Source organism: Acyrthosiphon pisum, chromosome A1 (genome assembly GCF_005508785.2).
Source record: "Acyrthosiphon pisum isolate AL4f chromosome A1, pea_aphid_22Mar2018_4r6ur, whole genome shotgun sequence".
Lineage (NCBI taxonomy): Eukaryota > Metazoa > Arthropoda > Insecta > Hemiptera > Aphididae > Acyrthosiphon > Acyrthosiphon pisum.
Genome location: NC_042494.1, coordinates 142,805,982 through 142,812,017, shown reverse-complemented (window position 1 = coordinate 142,812,017; position 6,036 = coordinate 142,805,982).

Sequence of the window (6,036 nt, the reverse complement as noted above, 5' to 3'; positions counted from 1 at the left end):
CGGTATACGGTATAATACTGGTATAATACGGTATTATACAAAATAAAAATAAAATAACATATTTCAACATCTCTACAAATAAACAACATGTTATTCTTAATTTTTTTTTTATATTTACTTATAAAACTAAGGGATCTTTCCTAATTTAGGTAGGTTTAAAAAAAAATTACGGGCCCCTAATTAATTTTGCACCACGGGCCAAAAATAGCCAGTCCGCCCCTGTCAGTAGCCACTTACCATTTACACATATTTATGTGTGCCAGTGGATAAAGTGATACCGATATCGATTTATCAATTATCAAATTAAAGAACACAATATTATAATATTATTTATGATTATCAGTGAATAGCTGCGGTGCATGCACAATTAAAGATTGGCAAACTGAAGGCCATCTGGCCATAGTATTAATTAGACCTAGGCCAATTGTGGACAACAAAATTACAGGGTGTGCGAGTGCACAATGTTAAAACATTTCATCCCCTTCCCCCACAAACATGACCAAATTACGCCACCGAATCGCTTTCACGTTTGTTTATATCACTTAATAAAATAATATACTTAACATATAGATAATATACTATATTATAATATTATTGGCTTATAAATTCATTATTTTTATAGTTTTTTAAATTATGTACCCGACATCGTTGGACATATTTTTACATTACATAATTTAGGTAGGTACATTGAACACCCGTTCTAAGATATACCTTTATCGAAAGTCGTCGTTGCACAATACTCGAAAGTGGTAAACATTTTTTTTTCGAATAAAAAAAAACTCATACATATATATATCGAGCTATATGTATTATATATATATATAAGTGCATATACACGTATCTAACTATATATACATACGCACAATATGTAAGCGTAACTGTAGCAGTTAACACAATTGTACCATGTCGTATTGAATACTTCGTATATACCTATGACTGGCTAAGACCTAAGTATTGTGCATTAGTGTGTTTGTGTGCATAGACGTTATATTATTATTATTTTAATCGTCTTGTGCGGTTTGCGCAACATTCTAGTGAAACACTGCAGCAATGCCTGTCGAGATGTGGTATCGCACAAATCAAAATAAAACCATCTATCAAACGGGTGTACCAAATATAATGTCACGAATAGAAACCGACAATTCTGCATGGTCAATTTGACATGAAGAAACAAAAACGTGATACAGGTATGATAACATTATTATTAAAATATGGTCAATGAGCATGCGACGACGATCGTAAAAATATTTTTTTTCTCTTTTAAATAACAGGTCCAGTGACTTCTGTAGGAAAACGTTACAAAATGTAATTCAATATGATTGGCCATAATATGATATTATAATTGAATCATAACTGTACAGTATACATAGGTACCACTATGTAGCTAAATTATATTAAATACGTGTTTGTCGTTTTTTTTGTGTTGAACATTTATGAATATTTTTCTTCCTATAATTATACAGATATATACTACCTACCTACCTAAAAACATTGGATGTTCAGAAAACAAATATAGGTATGTTGGTTATATTGGAGAAATGTGGATTGGTATAGATACATGATTAATAATTTTTTTAGTTAATATTATGCTTATTAAGTAGGACGTAGCTGATGGCCACGCCGCGCCGTTAGCATATTTCTTAAATAGATAATATATCGGATATCCACTAATCTATATAGGCAGTAGTTCAGCACCATTGAGGATCACCGGATAGGCAAGGTATCGGCTCACCGAGTCACAGATTTCCATCGTAAATATCAAAATCCATATTTGAGTACCTTACCGGGTTGGACCTCTAATTTACCCTTTTTAAATTAGCCTATATCTTCTTCCCAGAGGTATTGGCTCACAGACCTACCATTAAGTGTATAACTTGTTATACAATTAGTTAATTTTTATTATATTGTTCTAAAATGTATATACCTACTCAATGGTAGAGTATAATTATGAATTTGCGCACAAACCATTATTAGACAGGAGGCAAAAAATATAGTATATATAAATAAAATGCATCCACCTTTATAAAATGTTTGTTTATGAGTAAAAAATATTAAAAAATTATTATAAGATTCCTCATAATAGTTGCAACATCTTAAAATATTAAAAATAAAAAGTTACTTATTTTTACAAGCGAACAAAACTTAAGTTCAAAACAAAATTTGTCAAAATTACGTAAATATTTTAATAATTTGTGAGTCGTTAAATAATTAAATAATTAAAAAAATAACAGTTGTAGTTTGTACTCCTTGCTATATATATGTAAAAAGCTAAATTAGCCGGCGTTGCCCGTAAAGAAGTTTTGATTGTTCAACGCCTTTTGGGTGTAACATGCTGTGGAAATAATGTCTTTTTAAGTGTAAATGATATTTATATTTTAATATATAGCCATCCCGACCGATGTTGTCCGTGAGATTCGCAGCAGTATATTATCAGGTAGGGAATCTACCTGCGGTAGATCGCGGACAGCGGACCCCGTGTGGTTTGTACGTAAGTGCATAATTTAACTCTGAAGTATCAAAGTTATACCAAGTTTGTAGTTTTTACTGAATTCAACCTACGGCGGATTAATACAATCAATTAATAAAAAATCCTAATCTAACCGTACTAAAAAACCCGATGAATAAAAAAAAACCAAACATTTGTATGTATAGATAAAGAAGAAAAATAAGAAAAAAACAATTTTAAACCGTGGTTCAAACTTGAGACATTCTGTACTGAAATACATTGAAGTACAACAACATGTGTATCGTTTTAATAATTATTATTTTTATTAAAACCAATAGCAACTATTTATAAACAAACATTTCCATCGTAAATATCAAAATCCGTATTTGAGCACCTTAAGGTAATTACCTGGTTGGACCTCTAATTTACCCTTTTTAAATTAGCCTATATATCTTCTTCCCAGAGGTATAATTTATCTCTGTGCCAAATTTCATAGCAACCGGATGAACTGTTTAGGAATGCATAAAGGACACAAATACAAACATTCATTTATATAATATATATATATATATATATATAGATTGGCTATTACTAGTTATAGCCAATAGATAGGTACTACCATTACAGTTTGCCATGTGTTCATTGTGTAAGCACACGTTACATGGCTCTGTATGATTATGATTTTAAAAGTCGTAACCACAAGATACTGCAGAAAACGAATCGTATGATTTTAGCAAAGTAGGGAATCCACCAATTTATGATTTGGTGGAAAAGGAAAAAGTTCAAAGTACCTATACTTTTGGCGGAAACCAGCTCCACAGCACAACATCTTCGGTAACAGACCTCCAATATAATATATACCTAAGTATAAGTATGATCGAAACAAAATATATAAAAAATTATCTTCACTCGTCTCGCATAATAATCGTGCTGGTCGATACGCTGGTGCAATACGCGCGTGATCTACGATTATTAATTTTTTTTTTCTCGAGGCAACAAAATAAGTCTCCACACTGCGTCGCTATAGTAATATAATATACAACTGCTGCTGCAGGTAAACCCGTTTATATAATTCGGACAAATATAGCTGTGTTATAAACAACGAGGAGAAAAAACTCATACACCGCACAGCACTACGGAATATACGTTGCACAATATTATATATATGTTTAAAATGACCACCGATAATGTAATTAAGTCGTTCGGCGATTGCTAAACACAACCTATGTAAGAAATATATATAAAATAACGATGGGGCGAAAAAAGGAAGAAACGCGCCTTGCTCTTGCCCTTGTATATTGTATATATTATATATCTACGTATATATATATATATATATATATATGTATGGATTAAATCGGCGGCAGACGGACTGAATGCCACGCGTATATATAAAATAATAATAATAAAATATAATGCGATCGCAGTGTATATGCCCGTTCAGTAGAGGTTGTGGCGCGGCGGCAGGAGAGACTCGCAGTTGAGCGCGCCGGCTGCAGCGGGGAAACGTTGATAAATGGCGAAGAGTTGCCCCGTTAACGCCGCCGCGCACTCCTCATCGATTATTTAAACAACCGACACCGCATTTGTACCGCTGCCGCCGCCGCCGCCGAGTAAAACCCTCTATTTTTCAACTCTTTTTTTCTTCCAATCTTTATTATAATATAGTACCTAACTAAACGCGCCAGTCTATAGATCGATCCGTTTCTCACGTATCTATACAATAATATATATTATTACCTAATATACACGTTTGGCAATTGGCTGTACCTATACGGTATACGGTATAAAACGTACTGCAAGTGGACTGCGGCATCACGTACGCGTAGAAATTAAAATTAAAATTAAATTTTATCTTTTATCTTTTTTTTTTTTGGCAAACAAGAAGCCACTATCAATAGACTGACAAAAATATTTATTCTTTTCATAATATAGTTTAAAATACAAACTCTTTATTGGAGAGAAAAATCCTAAGAGTTACACGGGCTATATAGGTATCTGTTTAACAACTTTATATTATTCGAGCATGCAAAACATTTCATTTTATGCGTAAATAATTGTAACCGTACATTTAACCTATATCCTACAATATAATGATGAAGTTTATATATAAAACAATATATTATACATGTATTATGTAGGTACACATATATTGTATTTCGGTGATTTATTTTCTACTTGTATATATTATAGTTGTGGTTCTCATTAATTATTAAACAAAATATTTTTTTTGATAGTCATATGTTAAACGCAGACACGTGATGCCACTCAAAATTCCTTCACCATATCATTATATTTATACATATATATTATATATACATTATGCAGCCGCCGAGCCGTCGCCAGTCACGGGTAGGCCACCCCTAATAATATTATTCTCTACATATAAATTCTATAAATAATTAAATTCTCAATAGCAGGTACGCACAAAATTACAATATACTTCATCTACTTCATAATCTATATTGTCCATAGACTATAGGACATAGTATATATTGTATTGTATAGTATAATACTATTTATCATATTATGCAAAAGTGTATAATAACATTTATGGAACAATATAAGTTAACATAATATATATATTTCTATAATATTTAATAAAGTTATGTAACGCTATTTTATTTTCAGTGTTACATTTTATAAATCGAGCATAAAACAAACATGTAATTCAAATAAACTAATAACTATAGATTATAGGTTATAAACTTATAACTTACGTATAAGCATTTATAAAAATAACACTTTTATACATAGTGGCATGTTACTTGTTAGTGTAATATAGAGGTAGGTACCTATATAATTTATTATATTTTAATAACTTTATATGCGTGTGACTGATATTGAGATTAATAATAATTTATACTATTATTAAACTATTTAATAAATATTTAAAGGTATAGGAGATGCATAAATTATAATATTAGTACACACATACACCTTAATCCAATAGGTATTTACTATTTACTATTTAGGTAGGTACCTAGCTATAGGTTTATTCAGTATTGCATGAGCATACATTTTTCGACTATCATTATGAATTTAATGTACCTACCTATATAATATCGAATTCGTTTTACACTGGCACATGTTTACTTAAGTGATTAGTGCGAACCGTTTTTAACGGTTTTAAGGCGTGTGTGCTTATACGTTTTGCTAACATGCATCCATTTTATTTAATAAAAATAAATTATACAGGAATTCCAAGTATATACCTTCATCTCTCTCAAACCATATGTTCACCATACTTGCAGTAAATTAACGCATATAATTGTTTTTCTCTCGTTAAAAATATACATTGGACGATAAAACGTTTTTTTCCTGCTCGTCTCATCCCATATGGACTATAGAATACTTCCCATATGTAAAAATGTTTTCCGGCGATGCTTGTATAATGTAATTAGGTACATATACATATCAGTATGTCACATAATATATGCGCCGAATGTCGTCCAGTGTACTCGCATTCTATACAGCTCACTGCTCAGGCAAAATTATGATGAGTATAAAGTATAGATACATATTTACAGTAGGAACCCCGTCAATTTTTAGCCAAAAATTATCATCACAAAATCTCAAGTTAAAATTTA